The sequence below is a fragment of the Saccopteryx bilineata genome, chromosome 4 (assembly GCF_036850765.1).
Source record: "Saccopteryx bilineata isolate mSacBil1 chromosome 4, mSacBil1_pri_phased_curated, whole genome shotgun sequence".
NCBI classification, from domain to species: Eukaryota; Metazoa; Chordata; class Mammalia; order Chiroptera; family Emballonuridae; genus Saccopteryx; species Saccopteryx bilineata.
Window position 1 is genome coordinate 235,002,805 of NC_089493.1, and position 19,525 is coordinate 235,022,329.

General features: G+C 35.0%; 1 non-coding gene across 1 annotated transcript; it reads left to right on the forward strand.

Moving 5' to 3' along the window:
- The first annotated feature begins 868 nt into the window (after positions 1–868).
- On the forward strand, positions 869–944 carry TRNAA-GGC (transfer RNA alanine (anticodon GGC)). The gene has a single exon. It is a non-coding gene; the product is annotated as a tRNA-Ala (tRNA).
- The last annotated feature ends 18,581 nt before the right edge of the window (positions 945–19,525 follow it).

Consider the following 19,525-nt stretch of genomic DNA (forward strand, 5'->3'; position numbering starts at 1 on the left):
AGGATATGAACTCATTTCTATTGACTACTTTAACTTCCTTAAATGTGATCTTCAGAAATCTCCTATTCCACTGAACATGTAAGATTTTATAACGTTTTCTGTGCTTTCTGCTGTCAAAGTGATGGCTTGCTTTATTTCATCAACCTGCTTCTCTAGCCAAGTCTGATAACCTTATTTGAAAGTAATAAATACATAGTTTGCCAGACATAAAAGAGAAATTATAATTGGGATCTTAAACACAACTAATCAACTAGAATATCAAGAGTTAAATCTGTATCAAGAATTCAGGAAAGGATGAATGCCAGGAAGAGAAATAGGAAATGTGACTGAAATTTGGAATGATAAAGATAAGATCTCATTTAGAAGGTTGGATATGAGAATGATTTTCTCTAATAAACGCTATTAAGAACCAATTATTTGCCTGACCTGTGGTGGCGCAGTGGATAAAGCATCGACCTGGAAATGCTGAGGTCGCCGGTTCGAAACCCTGGGCTTGCCTGGTCAAGGCACATATGGGAGTTGATGCTTCCTGCTCCTCCCCCCTTCTCTCTCTCTATCTCTCCTCTCTCTGTCTCTCCCTCTCCTCTCTAAAATGAATAAATTAAAAAAAATTAAAAAAAAAAAGAACCAATTATTTTATTCAGAAAATGTAGAAGACTTCTCTGGTTCTGAAAGTTGAAGAAGATTTGGATGTCCTGCAGCTGTTTTTCCAAAATATCTCACTATGAAACAGGTAGAGCTAACTTAATTTCATTAAATAAATGAAATAAAATAAATTTCATGCTGAACAATTAAGCATTTGTTATTGTATTATATGGATCTTGTACTAGCCAATGACCAAGCTCAAACTTTTAAAATAATATTAGAGGCCCTGGCTGGTTGGCTCAGTGGTAGAGCGTCGGCCTGGCATGCGGAAGTCCCGGGTTCGATTCCCGGCCAGGGCACACAGGAGAGGTGCCCATCTGCTTCTCCACCCCTCCCCCTTTCCTTCCTCTCTGTCTCTCTCTTCCCCTCCCGCAGCCGAGGCTCCATTGGAGCAGAGATGGCCCGGGCACTGGGGATGGCTCCTTGGCCTCTGCCCCAGGTGCTAGAGTGGCTCTGGTCACAACAGAGCGATGCCCCGGATGGGCAGAGCATCGTCCCCTGGTGGGTGTGCCAGGTGGATCCCAGTCGGGCGCATGTGGGAGTTTGTCTGACTGCCTCCCCATTTCCAGCTTCAGAAAAATACAAAAAAAGAAAAAAAAGTTAAAATAATATTAGATAGGAGCTTTTCAAATTTTGTTATTATTTCTTCACTTCGTAAATGCATAAAAATATAAGTTACTTGTAAACGACAATTTCATAGATAGTTTACTTGTTCTCTTAAAGGCTATTTGGTTGTTTCCCCTGAGAAGACTAATAATAACCTCATTATTCTTAAAATAAAAGAATCGATTGAACTTAATATAGTTGCTAATAAAAAATCCATTTATGCAAAAGCATTTAGCTGAAAAAAGAAAATCATATTTTCTGTCATGTTTCAATGATCATAGGGATATGTAACTAGACTTAGTTACCCTCTTATTTCAATAGAAAATTATTAGTGCTTCTTTCCCATAAAGAATCCTATAATATTAAGTATGTTGGTAAAAATAATTGGTAAAAGGTTTAAGACAGTACTGACAGAAAATTTTAGCTTATAACTTTGAGTACCAGATGTAGCTATATTTTGCTAAAGTTAAATTTAAGTTAGCATAGCAAAAATGGCAATTATATATTGTCCTCTTCAAACTGTCAACATTAGGTGTATGCTTACTTAATCAAAATGACTGTGCTTAAAGTATGAAACTTTTATTGTAATTTTATCAGTAGTTTTATAAATTTTATAAGACTAAAAAATCACTCTTATTATTTTATAAAAATACATTGTTTTTAACCAAAAACTCATTATGACAAAAACAAAATACTCCTTCCCTACTTCAAATTATCTCTGCATCTAGCTCATAACCTCAAAATAAAGTTCAGTAGAGGTTTACTGGATATGTTGGCTTCAATCACTGGTAGCTATAATGATGAAATTTCATCAGTTTTTGTAAATATTCTCAGAGGCCAGCTAAAACTCAGTCTGTCCTGAGGTTTCCACTAGTTTCCAGATGGGCTTACAATGAGAATCTCTTTTCTTTCTGTCAGCCTCAAAAAAATATACTGTTTTAAAAGTCAGAGTTCTCTGATATTGTTGCACATCTATAAAATATATGTATACTCAGGGCAATTGGTTTTGACTATGTTAATTACTATCCAAGTATTTTATAAAATATTAGATGCATCTAAAAGTTTTGTTTGTTCTATTGCCCTGCATTAGAAATGTTGAAAAAATATACTTGATGAAAATTGTAAAATAAGAATTTGCAACATAAAATGATATGTACAATTAATAAAATAAATTTTATGGTAATTTGTATTTTTTTGGTATTTTAACCACATTTTAATATGTATATGTGTTTATGTATACTGAGAGAGAGCTAATTTAACTTTATTGAATATATGAGATAAAAAGAATTTAAAGCCAAACAATTAGGTATTTGTGATTATATTATTTTATAAGAGTCTTGAAGTAGACAGTGACCAAGCCCAGACTTTTAAAACATGTATATATACAATTATATTCTATTTGGAAAATTTATTTTTAAATGGCATGAAATGTCAGTTTCAGGTTTAGTATTTTAGTTTTTTAAAGAATTAGACACACCAATAGCCACCACCACAGAATCACTGTTTAGTGAGAGTCTTTAAGCATGGAAATTACTAAAATAAACTTTTTACCCACAATGGTGAATGGTTTATTCACAGTGGTAAGGAAACTATTTGGGGCATTTAAAGAAAACAAATTATGTAGATTCATTACTGCCTTTGCATTACACCACTGTTTTATTAAACATTTGCATTATTTTATTTTACTCCTATTCCAAACTCATCCCCCACTCCCACCCAATTATATGTATACATTGTGAAATGCTCATAATCAAATTAATACATCCACCATTTTACATAGTTGTGATTTTATTCTTGTAGTGAGAGCACAAGATCTGTCTTGCTAAATTTCCAGTTTACAATAAAGTAGAATTACCTAAAATCACTGCACTATAAATTAGATCCCTAGCACTTACCCTATAAGTAAAAGTTGGGAACTTTTGATCAACATATTCCAGTTTTTGGCTCTGGCCGGTTTTCTCAGCTGTACAGCATCAGCCCAGTGTGTGGAAGTCCTGGGTTTGATTCCTGGCCAGGGCATGCAGGAGAGGTGCCTATCTGCTTCTCTACCCTACCCCCTTTCCTTTCTCTCTATCTCTCTCTTCCCCTCCTGCAGCTGAGGCTCCTTGGAGCAAAGTTGGCCCGGGCACTGAGGATGGCTCCATGGCCTCTGCCTCAGGTACTAGAATGGCTCAGATTGCAGTTGAGTAACACCCCAGATGGGCAGAGCATCACCCCCTGGTGAGCATGCTGGGTGGATCCTGGTCTGGCGCATGTGGGGAGTCTATCTGTCTCCCTGCACTCCCATCTCTCACTTCAGAAAAATATAAAAAACTCAACAAAGACATATTCCTGTTTTCTTTACCCTCACTCCTACTCTTAATCCCTGGAAACCATCATTCCTCTATCTAATTTTACCAGTTTAACATTTTTAGTTTTCATTCTAAGAGATCATAGAGTTTGTCTTTCTGTGTCTAGTTTATTTCATTAGGCATAATATCCTCCAAGTTTATCCATGTTATTGCACATGGCAAGATTTTCCTCTTTTTCATAGCTGAAAATATCCTATTGTGTCTACATATCAAATTTTTATCTATCCACCCATTGATGAGTACTTATGTTGTTTTCATGTCTTGACTAATTTGAATGATATTGCAATAAGCATGGGACAGGTAACAACTCTTTGAAGTAGTAATTAAATTTCCTTCAGATATATACCTGGAAATGGAATTGCTGGATAATATGGTAGTATTAGTGCTAATTTTTCAAGAAGCCTCCATATTGTTATCTATAATGGCTGAACAAATTTACTTTGGATTAATTTACTTGTGATTTTACATTCTTATGTGGAAGAGAAAATTGGACAAAATGTATAACCTAAATTAAATAGATAATACAATCATAAGAGAAATATAAATATATTAGTTGATTCAGAGTATGTATGTGAAAATGTATGTATATGTGTTTGTGTGTGTGTGTGTGTGTGTGTGTACATACACGTTAAGTTTTGGAGATGTTGAATCTATTTTTGTTGTTTTTGTGATTGCTATATTATTTAAAAATATACGGCACATGATTTAGATGACTAAATACATAAATGAACAAATAAAATATTAATGCAAATATATGTGTGTATAGTTGTACTCTTATAAAAGAAAAATAATGTTCTAAAATTCCACTATCTTGGGGGAAAAGATGACTCAGGTCTTTTTACTTCTCTCCATTTTCTTTCTAGGAAAATAATACTTCTCTCTTGTGATTATTTCGTCTTTCATATTTCTCTGTTCTCCATAGATATAAAAAATTTATTCACAGGGGATGGGATAAAAATTTGTCAGATCAATGTCTTTACTCTGTGCTCATATTCCACCACTAAATCACTGCTGATCCTGCCAAAATAAGAAACTAGTTCAATGATTTATAATATGAATGGTCTCTGTCTATTGGTATAAACACAAAAAAACAGAGAATCCTCCAGGACTTTGTAATAAAAAAGTCTTGAATGTGAGATAAATGGCCTGCAAAAGATGAGGAAATCTAACCCTTTCTTCACTTCAGTGACATCTGTTCTGTGAGTAGATACATGATTTCTGTTCAAGGGATATAAAACTGCCCATCTCTCATTGCATCAACATTCTTAACAGTATTAGGGGCTCTAAATGAATTAAACTTTGTGTATCATCTTATAAAAATAGATGTTTTTAAATAAATATTCCAAAATTGAACCTGGAGTTTGTGTGTGTGTGTGTGTGTGTGCGCATACTCATATACCTTTAGGTAAACTTTTCTTCACTATAAAACCATTTTTCTTAGGCAGCTTTTGAATCTTGTTGATTTATAGGAAAGATAAGAATCATTCTTAGTTTTCATTTGTAATATTATTAAAAGTATTTCAATAGTAATCTTTGATCTCCAAAGTTTATTCTTCTATTTTTCAATATTATAACCTAACTTAGTCGAAGCTTTCCACTAACTCACTAAATGTTTTTAAAATGGCAGCTTCCTCTGTAACCCAATGAATGGAAAAAATCAAAGCAAACTCTATGACTTTATATATTACTTAAGTGGTCACCTGTGCAACCTTGGCTACTCTGTTGAAAGGCAGAGTGAAGAAAGGGCAGTAAGCCCGTTATAGTAGTTACTGGAGAATTGTGGAGATAAAGGGAACATGAATAAGTTACTTAGGTTTGCTGTGTTTTGATTTCCTTTATTTCCAATCAAAAAAATCTGTACATATTAAATAGGGTGGCAAAATGATTTCTTGGGGAACTGTTTAAAATGTATATAAATAAATGTGGAAACCTTACAAAAAAAATAAAGAATTTTTGATCTGCATTTATCTGACAAGGTGATGCATCTTTTAAAGTTTTGTCTTCCATCACATCATGATGTCCTGTCACTCATGTGACAAGGGGTTTAAGATGAATGGAGTTAAGGAGAAAGGTCAAATAAAATGCACTGCCAGATTCTGGTGTGACACAATCCATCAAATGAAAGATCAAAACCTCTTGAGCCTGTAAGCATTCAATTACAAATTGTCAAATGGTTCAGGATAATCTAAACATCTAGGATAAACTTAAAGTGAAAATGGGTTTCAAATATGAAAAATGGTGATAATTTTGAAAAATTAAAAGTAAACTACAAATCTATCACTTCTAAACACTTCTCTTTTTTTAAGAGGATCATGCTAAATTACAGTTTTAGAATTTGGTTTTAGTTGGGTGTTTGATTTTACTTAGATTTATAATTAAATGAGTGTTTCTATTAGGGAATTGCTTTAAATGTGCTTGCAAGAAAGCACCAAATCATACTAAGTAATTTCAGCAGTAAACTCACATGCCCAGTTGTTAACACAGGAAGTTTTGTATTTCACTATCTCAAAGATCAAGAGTTGGGAAAAGGAGCAAGGAAGACATAAATATGTATATTCTCAGGGGTAAAGTAGTGGGGGGAAATGGTATGGATGGCCAGAGAGGCAATGTAATTGTAGTCAACTAACTAGTTTGATTTATTACAAAAGCTGAGGTGGCAAAATTGCATGTTAAATACGGTTTTTATTTCCTTTTACCTTTAACTATAAAATTTGAAATTGAAATTCATATAAACCTCAAAAAAGTAGCTAATTGCTACCATTATCAAAACTCTAAGCAGTTAACAATCACACAACATAATAGCACCTTGTTTAAAAGTTTGCATAATGCATGAATTTTGGAATTAATGGCAATAAGATCCATTAAAAAAGGTCAATTATCAAGAAACAAATAATCATTTGTAAAACTATTAGAAAGTTCATTGTTTTTGGAAAATTTCCTATTATTTTTACTTGGGGAATGGGTTGTCTCAGTGACTCCAAGGAAATTTATTCTAATTTCCTAATTAATTAATTAATTTATTCTTTACAAGTTAAAATAATTAGTTGAATTTTAACATTTTATTCTGATAAATACAAGTTTTTCTTATGCCTAAATTAATGGCCTTTATTTTCTTGCTTGTGGAATTTAATACATTCAAATTGATCTTAATACTACTTTCAATAAAAATATTTTTATATTTTTAATTTAAACTAGCTAACTATGAATAAATAAAGTTGGTTTCTTAAATTAAGGCTGATTATTCATATTTTAAAATAATTCATTATAAAAATATGATTCAATACTTATTTTAATCGTTTCTCTTAGGCGATAGAACATTTTCCACTTACATTAGGCATTTCCATATGCATCAACAAGAGGAAAACCAATATACAAATATGTTTTGTATATCTTTTGCAGTAGCTTCGCAGATATTACATTGTATATCTATAACTTTTTTTGAGAGAGAGAAAGAGAGAGAGAGAGAGAGAGAAAAGGAAGAGCAGAGAGGGAGTGTAAGAGAGAGAGAGAATCATGCTCTTGTTCTACTTAGTTGTGCACCCATTGATTGCTTCTCATACATGCTCTGATCCAGGTTCCAGCCAGCACCCTCAGGATGGAGCCAGAACCCTTGGGATCAAGCTAGTGACCCCATTATAGAGCCAGCGACCCTGGTATTGAGCCAGTAGCACTGGGATCCAACTGGTGACCTTGGTACTCCAGGTGGACACTCTATCCACTGTATCACCAGCCAGTGCCATTAAATTCAATTTTTAGTTTTTATTCTGCATCTTAGAGTAAAATTTTAGATCATAACATGAGAAATGAAAACTCAATATTATCCTTAATTTTGTAAAGTCCAATATACCAAGAATTGATATTTTGCTAAATTTCTACTACCCCAACTTTATCATCTGATCCTTTTTTTGAGAGGAGAGTAATTACTTAAGAAATGAGGTGGAAACCTACTACTCATGGGAAAGATTGACAATTATTTTCTAAATAAAAAAAAGGTTAAAGAATTATCCAAAATTTTCATATGGTCTGTTTTTATTTTCAAAGTGTCTGTACTTATTAGATGATAGCTAATCATTTCTAAATATACTTTAGGAAAGATAATTCTAAGCAACAACATAATAGATCACAAATAAAATTTCCAGAGATATTATATTATTGGAAATCTTACATCATACTGTATCTGCATAAGAACTTTCTTTAATTTGAACCTTTCTCCTATCTTTCCTTTTGATTCAAACTGGCTTCATCCAACACCCTGACACATCCATTTTTCACATCATGGCATATCCACTCCTTAAATTATTAAGCCCTCAGAAAAATGAGATTTTGGTCAGCATTACTGAATAATCTTAGAAAGAAAGCATTGGTTCTATTCACCACAGAGATAGAGTATTAATGAAACTAAAGATAACATCTAGGCCTTAGTTGTCATTTAATCACCGGCCAAGAAAAGAAGAATGACCCATTGACCACACACTTGCCAAACCAGAGAAACATCATGGCTGTTAACAAGACCGTATGCAATTTTCAACTACCCACTACTTCAGCACTGACCAATCAATTAAGACCGTGACCCTAATTCCATCCTGATTATTGATTTTTTCCCCTATATAACCCATCGCCTAGAAGCCCCTGGGGAGTTAGGTCTTTGAGGAGGAGCTCAACTGTGACTCAGGGCATAATACTATTTCCTTAATAAACCTTTAGTTTCTTGGTTGCAAACTCTTGTTCATGTTTGATTAGGCTTTAATGTATGCAGGGAACCTACCTCTCTATTTCAGTAACAACAGAAAAATCTTTAAGAAAAAAATTTTTTAATCTTGCAACCTGCTGCTCACATACAATACTGAGTAGATTATTTTAGTAACATATACTAGAACAGAAATACTTCAAATATGTAAGATTCTTAATGAATTGATGAAAGAGTGTTTAGCAAACACACTATCTGCTAAAAAACTACTAATTATCATGAAACCATTTCTGCAACTCCCAGGAGTGGGCCAGCATCTTTAAGTGACAAAAATTAAACTACTCAAGTGCACAGCAAAAACAGATAAGCTGCTTAGTTGTGAATGAAACTGACTGCACTGAAGACTGCTGGATTAGGTAAGTGATGTCTCTCTAAAGTGACTGTCCTGTAAGAATTCTACATTTTGAGAATTCCAAGATGCAATGGAGTAGGCGGATGATCCAACTGCTACACTGCAGGACCAAACTGGATTACAACTTAAGAACAACCACCTTGAAAAACCAACTTTGAACTAAACAAAGAGGAGTCTATAACCAAAGATCACAGAAGAAGCCACAACCAGAATGGTAGGAAGGGTGGAGACACAAAAAGGGCTGCCCTGCACCCAGGAGCAAGTGACAGTGGAGGATCTGGAGAGACTCTCACCATGAGGATGTGCACACTGAGAGGAATAAGTCCTCAGCCCCAGGACAGGTGCCCTAGCCTGCAGCCCCAGAGCCTAGAAGAGGCACCCACACAGCATTTGGCAGTGAAATGAGCAGGGTTTCTATCTGTGAGAAAGAGATGGAGCTCTTGGAGACCCAGGCTCCATCTTAAAAGGTCAGCATAAAAAAATCTCATTGACAACCACTTACCCAGAACTTGGGTGAGGGAGGGCTGACAGGACTAGAGTTGCTTGAGAAGAGTGTGAAGTTGGAGGCCCAGAGAGAGACAGCATGGGGGACAGCCACCACAACTCCTGTTCTGAGTCATTCTCTAATACTAGAGTGGTCATCTTTCTTGGGTAGAGCAGTTCCCTCCATGCCACATCAGCCTGGGGGAAAGCAACTGCCTCAAACTCCAGAATCTCTCCTACCCCACCCCAGGAGACTGGGCAGTGCTGAGAAATCAGCCAGGAAGCAGGGGGCCCATCAGTGACTCAGCTTTCCGGCACTGGGCCAAAGCTTTCCTCAGCACTCTCCCAAGACAACGACTGGTGCTTCTGCCTCATAGGAGATTCAGTAGAAACTGTCCAGACTGCAGGCAGACCACACCTCTGGGTCTCAGAGGACACACACACCAGACTCCTTCTGGACACACCCTACTGAAGTCTATGAAAAAATTCTGGACAGACTTGACACCTGGAGCCAAGGTGCCCCAAGCTCTGGACTCTACCAGAGGTTTAATTTCAGTGCCCGAGCCCAACAAGCAACAAGCAGCAAGCAGACAGAGGTTGCAGGAGGCAGGGCTCAGGGAACCTTGTTCTTTTGTGGACCTCCACCTGGGCCCAGTGTGGGTAAAAGCCAGCATAGATGTGCAGCTTGGTATTTCCATGTACACCTGGGCCCAGCAGAGGCAGCCACAAACTCTAGATTGCTTGTAGCTACAAGATGGTTGCTGAGGGCCGGTCACAGGCAATGTCCCCCACTGGTATGAGCAACATTCCCTCCAGGGAAGCCCAAGGTTACTATATCCAGCAGCCAGCTGTAAAGAGTATATGTTCAGTTCCTAATGACCCTTGCTGGTGGCATGTCCTAAGTGAGGGCTTATTGAACACCCGGCCCTGCTGAGGCAAGTTCTACTCTCTGTGATCAGCACCGGCACAGTAGCTCATGTGTATTGGATAGGGTGGAGTTTCATAGTCAGCCAACCTGGGTGATGGATATCCTAACCCACTGGGTTAGGTTCCACAGGGGGAAGGGCAAGAGGCTTGCAGCACAGTTATTTAAAGTGTGGGTCCCCATGAGCCTACTGTTGATTCTGGTTGAGGGGCTTTGCCACTTTCTGGGGGCAAGGGTATAGTCAGCCCAAGAAGGGCTCTCTCAGTCTTCCTCCCTGAGACCAGGGTCTCATCAGCTGGAAGAACTTCTGCAGAGGGGACTGTCAGTCCAACTCAATCTGAACCTGCTGCTCACATTGCTGGGGGGAAATAGAATTGGAGTATTCAGCAGTGGTTGAGGCATTAAGCTCTGGAGTAGAGGACAATTTTCCCATACTGAGCTTCTGACCAACAAAACTTTTTTCTTTTCTTATGAGAACTTTTAAGATCAATACTCTTAGCACCTTTCAAATATAAACTACAGTACTGTTAGATGTAATCACCATGCTATATATTGGCTTCTCAGGGCTTATTTATCTTACAGTTGGAAGTTTCTACTTTTTGAACCACTTCATCCATTCCACCCCTCCATCTCCCACCCCCAACTCTGGCAACCACCAATCGATTATCTGTTTCTATGAATTTGGTTTTTCTTTATACTCCACATATAAGTGAGATCACACATTAGTTATAATATGTCTGACTTATTTCATTTAGCATAATATCCTAAGGTGCATCCACACTGTCACAAATGGCAGGGTTTTCATCTTTTTATGGCTGAAAATATTCCATTATACATATGGCTGTATCATATGGTAGTTCTATTTTTAAATTTTTGAGGAACCTACATATATGTCTCATGGTGGCTGCATCAATTTACATTCTTACCAACAGTGCACAAAGATTATCTTTTCTCTATATTATCACTAACACTTGTTATCTCTTGTCTTTTTGATGACAGTCATTCTCATTGTGGTTCTGATTTGCTTTTCCTTGATGATTAGTGATGTGTTGAGTACTTTTGCATGTATGTGTTAGCCACTGGTATGTCTTCTCCAGACATATGATATTCAGTTCCTCTGCCCAATTTTTAATTGCATTAGATTTTTGCTACTATGTTGTACAGGTTCTTTGTATATTTTGGATATTAAGCCCTTATCAGATACATAATTTGTAAAGGTTTGTTCACATTAAATGTTTTGTTGATTTTATAAAAGCTACATACATTTTTTCCCAAGACATAATTAATGGGCTAGTATACCTTTAAAAAGAGAATACTCCTTACCATTTCCCATAATTATGTTGTAAAGTGTGGCACTTTAGATAGAGCATAAATAAACACAGTAGCAAATGATGATTGTAACATTAAAAGAAAAACACGGTGAGGACATATTTTGTGAAAGAAAAATGTTAAATTTTCATGTAGAAAGCAATTAACTTTTTAATTAGAAAACTATGTTTAACTAGTGTAAGGATCTGAAATTCATATAGAAAAATAACACCTCACTTCAAAAATAAATTATTTTAGATCATTGCTGTCATTTATCCTTCTATTGTTATTCTTCAGATCTGCAACCATATATATTCTTCTATTAAGAATCAAAGAGTTCTTTAGCCATAGAACAGAAAACAGCTTGAAATGTGAGTAAGTTTGCGAGAATATTAGTCATAATTATTAATTACATCCTATGATATGGAGTTTAAGGCTTAAGAAGGCTTTGTAGGTCCCTTTTTTATAATATTGGGCATCTACACAATCAGTCATATTCTTGAGTTAGCAAAATATTTTCAAGTTCAATAATAGCTGATATTAATCTAGACATAAACCCAGTTGCACTATTTTTACAGTCAGTTATCAGTGACTATATCAAAGACAAATAATTAATTTGTATAGCATATCTATTAGTAGCCATTTTCCAAAAATTATTTTTAAACATGGTGAAGAAACTGAAAATTTTTATAATGTTGTTCTTTTTTTTCTTTTTTAATAACATTACATATTTTTTGTGAAAGTAGCTGCCTTTATTGTTGACTGGTTTTCACCTAAGTCTTCCAAAAATGATCAAAACAGACTTTGAGGTTAAAATTTCTGTCCATTGTGACGTAGCACCACAATTTAAAAAAAATTTATTAAGTGAGAAGTAGGGAGGCAGAAAGACAGATTCCCTCATGCAACCTGACTGGAGTCAACTCAGCAAGCCCCATGCTCTGCCTATGGGGGGGCTGTTGCTCTGTTGCTTGGCAACGAGCTATTTTAGTACCTGAGGCAAAGCCATGGAGCCATTCTCAGTGCCCAGGGCCAACTTGCTCCAACTGAGCCATGACTGTAAGAGAGGAAGAAGAGATAGAGAAAGAGAAGGGCGAGGGAGATGGGGAGACAAGCAAATGGTCATTTCTCTTGTGTGCCCTGACTACGAATTGAACCCAGGACATCCCACACCAGGCTGATGGTCTACCACTGAGCCTACTGGCCAGGGCCAGGGGCACCATAATTTTTTAAAATTTTATTTATTGATTTTTAGAGAGAGAACAGATAGATAGAAAGAGGGGGAGGAGAATAAGGAAATATCAACTCATAGTAGTTGCTTCCCGTATGTGCCCTGACCAGGCAAACCCAAGGTTTCAATCTGGCAACCTCAGCATTCCAGGTCAATGGTTTATCTACTGCATGACCACAGATCAGGCCACAATTTTTAAAAAAACAAATTTAGTGACATAAACCAAAGTTATATGACATTATAACAAAAAATATATACATTCTTTTGATCATGAAAACTAAGGATAAAATAGCTAAGCCAAGTTGCTGAAAATGGTTCTATCTTAGTCTGCTTAGACTCTATAACAAAACACCCTGGACTACATGACAAAAAACATGTTTGTTTCCTACAGTTCTAGAGTCTGGGGTGTCCAACATTAAAACCCCTTCCACCCAATACTACCGTCAAATTTGGGTTAGAATTTCAACATATGAATTTTGTGGAAAACATATATATTTACTTAATAACAGAGATAAAGCTCTGAAAGTTCAGAACATTCCAGTCAAAATTAGAGAAATTGGATTGAAAAGTAACTATAATGAAATTTGAGGCAGACAACATTTGCTAGTTGAGGCATTGCAATATCTTCCTCATGAAGGAAGCTGAAATGTCTTTTGAGTCCATGTGGAAAAAAAAACTTTTTGAAGGCAGCTTATTTAGTATCAATTCTACTCTACCATATTGACATTCTAGGTACATTATCTAAACATATGGGGAAAAAATCAATGTTGTAAGCATTAAGCTCAACCAAAGGAGATATTAAAAATAAATTATTTTTCTTTGTAGTGGGTCTCATAATTGTTATTCAACTCATTTGGTGCTCTTGTGTATTCTGTCCATTGTTAAGTGACTCTTAAGAGGTTATACCCTTTTAAGATTTAATGAGAAGACAGATAACTCACAAAAAAGATATTCTATAATCCATTCCTGTGTTATAAGCAAGAAGGAAACATGTATAGAAGAACTCCCCTAAAGAGCTGCATAAACTTGCTTGAAGATCAAAGAAAAACATTTATGTTTACAATATGTTTACTGTACAATGGACTTTTGAAAACAATTTATATCTGCACAGAAGAAATAAATTTGTAACCTGATGTAACTTAGTTTTAATTTAATAGATTTAATATCTCTTTCAAATGTTTGGGAAAGTTGCATTACCATTCTACATACACACAGAACATTTGTAACTGGTTTAGAGCTTAAGGTGTCCATTAGATTAAACTCAAAGTAATATAAAAATAATGTCTTCATTTTATTTTATTGTGTTTACTTTGAAAAATGTTTGCAATAAACATTAAGCCAGTGGTTCTCAAACTTTTTAAATTCAAGGCACATTTAAAATCTTACAAATAATTGTAGGTGCACTATATACAAATTTCTGAGGAATATGTTATAATAATTAAGTCAAATATTAAAAAAATATAAAGTCCGAGCATGCTTTTATGGTAATTAAGTGAAATAAGTATGACAAAATTAAATTTATTCTGACATTCAAAACATTTTTATGTTACATTTTTTGAGTTATTCTTTTTAGAAGTCGTAAAAAAGAGGGGTTAAAAATTTTTTTTCTTCATTTTTCTGAAGAAAATTTTTTTTAAAATGACAAAAAAGTTATCTTTATATATAGAGATACATTCTTAGTAAGGTTTGGTAAATTCGGCAGGTCTCAGAAAAAATGTGTTTTTCCATTCTTGTGTTTATGAGAAACATGAGCCTGAGGTGTCCTAGTGATTTCTTCAAAGTTTCAGCATATATCTGAAAGGCAAACTCTCATTTCCTCATCAATACATTGAAGAATTCCACTCATTTTACTCTTAATTGTATTGAGTGCAGAAAACCCCCGCCACACATATCATCTTAACTTTACGCCAAAGGATAGAAGAAACTTGCCTCCAGTCTTTCTGGGGAACATGGGGGGTAGTGTAAACAATCCAGCACCACAGCTTAACAGCCTTTTGCAACCTAATCAGGCAAGTGAGGTGGGGGGTTGGGCAGACTGTCAGCTTACAGCTAATTCCTCACACCTCTGTCCCCCCAAAATCTAAACTCAAAACACCCTTTTGGTTTTTTGGTCCCCAACAGGTACATATTTCTCTAGAATACTATAGGGTGCACCTGGAAATCTTTTAGGGAGCACCAGTGTGCCCTGATGCACACTTTGAGAACCACTGCATTAAGCAAATAATTTTAACATTTGATAATTGCTGCAAAGTTTTACAATTCAAAATTTCACCAGAAAATGTAAACCACATAATTTTTTTAAATGCTGTTTGAATAAGATTAAATTAAATTTTTTAGATGAGTATAGGTAAAAGAGTTTCTCACTAGTCTATCTGCACTACACAAAATGGTCAAATATGGAAATTTGGATCTATGGGAAGAAATAAGAGTATGAGGGGAAAAAAAGAAAATATGAGAAAAGTATAAAATATTATTTTCCTCTTGATTTATGTAAAATAAAAGTCTTAAAAGCAAAAATGATATATTTTAGTGTGAGGCTTATTTCAGATAAAATATAGGACAATGTCAGAGCAATGGATGGAGGGAATGAAAATTGGAACATTAACCAACTTCATTTGACTGCCATTGACAGAATATTGTACTAATAACTTCTGAATACACATTCTGAATTTCAAGAGTAGAAGAAATTTTACTATGGTATGCCCTAGGCTGCACCATAAAATAAATTTCAATAAACTGAAATATTCCAGAACATGTTTCTGGTTAGAGGATAACTTAGTTATTAATGATTGGAAAAAGTCTATGAAAATGTTAAATATTTGGTAATTAAACAAAACATTTAATATGACCTATGGTTGAAGAAGAAATCAGAAGAGAAATTTTAAAATAGTTTAACTTGAATAAAAATTTTGACAAAAATTTTTGGAATGCAGCAGAAACAAGATTTAAAGCAACTGTGAAGCTTACTAGAATAGAAGAGAGGTTTAAGGTGTACAATGTAATGGTATGTGTATGCATTTACTACAATCAAGTTAATGAACACATTCATCACCTCACATCTTTATCATATTACCTTTTTGTATATATGATGAGAGCACTTAAGATCTACTCTCTTAGCAAATTTCAAGTACATTATACAGTGTTACTAACTATAGTTATCATGCTGTACAATTTAATGCATGCACATTTAATTTGTCAATTTTACCTCAATATAATTAAAAAAAAAGAAATAGAATATAAGAAAGGTTTAAAGCCTGACCAGGTAGTGGGGCAGTGGATAGAGCATAAAACTGAGGACCCAGGTTCAAAACACCTACGTAGCTGGCTTGAGCATGGGCTCATCTGGTTTGAGTGTGGCTCACCAGCTTAAGTACAGGGTCGCTGGCTCGAACATGGGATTATAGACATGACCCCATGGTCACTGGCTTGAGCGCTAAATCACTGGTTTGAGCAAGGGGTCACTTGCTCTGCTGTTGCCCCACCCCACCCTTGTTCCAGGCACAATGAGAAAGCAATCAATGAACAACTAAGGAGCTGCAACAAAGAATTGATGCTTCTCATCTGTCTCCCTCCCTGTCTGTCCCTATCTGTGCCTTTCTCTCTGTCTCTGTCACAAAAAAAGGTTTAAAAACCGTTAAGTAAATAGTAATCTCTAAGAAGCTAGAAAACTAATAATAAAGTAAAATGATATAAGTAGGAACAAGAAAATAATAAATGCAAAATTAAATAATATAAAAAATATAAAAAATTAACAGGGTTGATTCCTTAGAGATTATAAAGCTGATAAACTCTAAATACTAATAAAAAAAGAAAAAACATATTACTGATATCAGAAATAAAATTACAGACATTACTTCTACTAACAATGAGTATAGCAATGTAATATTAAAACAACTTTAAATAATACAACAGGATAAATGGAAAATTACTTTAAAAACACAATTACCCTGGCCGGTTGGCTCAGTGGTAGAGTGTCGGCCTGGCGTGTGGAAGTCCCGGGTTCGATTCCCAGCCAGGGCACACAGGAGAGGCGCCCATCTGCTTCTCTACCCCTCCCCCTCTCCTTCCTCTCCATCTCACTCTTCCCCTCTCGCAGCCGAGGCTCCATTGGAGCAAAAGATGGCCCAGGTGCTGGGGATGGCTCCTTGGCCTCTGCCCCAGGCCCTAGAGTGGCTCTGGTCACGACAGAGCGACGCCCCAGATGGGCAGAGCATTGCCCACTGGTGGGCTTGCCGGGTGGATCCCAGTCAGGTGCATGCGGGACTCTGTCTGACTGCCTCCCCATTTCCAGCTTCAGAAAAATAAAAAAAAATAAAAAATAAAAACACAATTAAATGTTATCAAAAACCAAATTCTGCATAAATTATATCAATTTAAAGCAAAAATGTGTTTTTTATCTAAAATTTAATTCAGGCATGGATGATTTATTTAGTGAATTTTATTAAATATTTATTGTGAAATAATAATACTGCTCTGATCCAACTTCTTTCAGAAACTGGCAGAGAAGAGAATTCTCCATATTTCTTTTATGAGGTAATCTAAATCTTGATATGAAAACCTCCAAAATGCATTACAGAAGAATATAATTAATACCCAATATATAAAAATGGTATGACCATGTGATCAATCTGACCAGGTGGTAGCACAGTGGATAGTGCATCAGCCTGGGATGCTGAGGACCCAGGTTTGAAATACTGAGGTTGCTGGCTTGAGTACCAGTTCACCAGCTTGAGCGCTGGGTCACCGGCTTGAGTATGGGATCACAGACTTAACCCCATGGTCACTGGTTTGAGCCCAAAGGTTGCTGGCTTGAAGCTCAAAGTCACTGGCTTGAGGCTTGAGCAAGGGGTCAGTGGCTCAGCTGGAGATCCCTGGTCAATGCACACGTAAAAAGCAATCAATGAAAAACTAAGGTGCTGCAAGTACGGGTTGATGCTTCTCATCTCTCTCCCTTCCTGTATGTCCCTATCTGTCCATCTCTCGCAAAAATAAATAAATAAAGAAATACATACATACATACATACATACATAAAAAAGAACAAAGTATGACTACCACTACTGAATGATATGAGCACTATCAACCTCTAAACATTTGTGAAATATGTAAAATATTTTTAAAAAGTGAATTTAGCCAAGTTCAGGACATAAGATCAGGAAGGAAAATCAACTACATTTTACAAACTAGCAAAAAATTTTAAAATAAAATGTTTTTTAAAAACTCTTTTATATACCTACAAAAAATATTGCTTAGTGAGACTATTGGACTTTAAATAGAAGGATATAATTTTATACATAGAAGAGTCAGTATTAATATGTCAATAGTCCACAAGTAGATCTATATAGATTTATCTCAATTTTAATTAAAATTCCAGTAAAAATTTTGGGGGTTAAAATTAAGAAGTTGATTCTAAAATTTATATAAAATATAAAAATAACTGAATAAACAAAAATATTTTCAAAGTGAAAAGACTGTTATGATTTTGGGTGGACAAACATTTATCTTACATAGGACATAAAAAGCACTAACTGTTAAAAAATAAGAAACATGGACAAATAATTTCAACAAAACAAACATTTACTCCTCAGAAAAATCATTAAATATGTAAAAAATAATAAATGGAGCCATATTAAAATGGAGCTGGACCTGCCATGCCAGAGAACTGCCTTGCATGTTTTATGCCTTAAATCTTTGGAATATTAAAACAGGGAAAAATAACCTTCAGATTGTGCCTAAAGCAAACTCTTCTTCCAAATAAATTTTACAAAAAATAACAGGAAAGAGGATATAACTACCAAACTAAATGGTTATTAGACTGAAAATTAAAAACATTTCTTAGAATTGTTATCACTGTCATGTTATTTGCACCAACAGAAATGCCGTTTTTCTATTGATGTAATTGTGCCATTTTCCTTTATTATAAATACCTCTTGCCTTTGTCTCTTTATCAGAATATTACCAGGGCTTCTGCATAAGTCAATGCTTCCTGAACAGCTATTTATTTACTTATTTATTTATTTTGCTCTCAAGTAAATGCAATTCCCTCCTACCTTTAGAGACTTTCTATTTTTAGATTAACAAGTTAATAAATAGGCAAGTGATTCAGAAATAATTTGACCTACGGGACATCTGGTAAAGAACATGTATCCAGAATATGTAAATAATTCCTATAATTAAATAGAAAAAAAGACAAATGATCCACTCAAATAACAGGCAAAAGAACTGAACAGACACTTTACGTAAAATATAGTTAAAGTTATTCACCAGGCAAATGAAAATTAAACTCATAATACATATCAATTCATCTCACCAGAATGTCTAAAATCATTATAATTGACAATATCCAATACTGGTGATGATAGTAAGAACTTTAATTCATTGCTGATGAGAAAGCAAAATAATAACTATAATACCTTAGATGATTTGTTGAGCATTTTCTTATAAAGTTAAATATGTACCTACTTTATGATCCAGCAACTCTACTTCTGATTATTTATCCATGAGGAATGAAAATACATAAACACAAAAGTACTTTTTAAAAGAATATTTACAGCTGTTGTATTTACAATACCCAATCACTTAAAGGAACCACAATGTCTTTCAATAGGTAAATGGATTAACTGGTATATTTACACAATAGAATATTATTCAGTAATAAAGAGAATCAATTCATATATACAACATAGATGAGTCTGTAAAACTGTATGTATGGTTAAGAAAAATGAACTATATATTATTTTTTTATGAGGTGTAGACCAAGGAAACTGATCTATGGTATTCTAAATCAGAACAGTGGCTCCATATGGGGTAAGGGTTGACAGGAATTATGTATAAGGGAATTTTCTATGGTAATGGTGATGTTTGATATCTTGAATGAAGTGT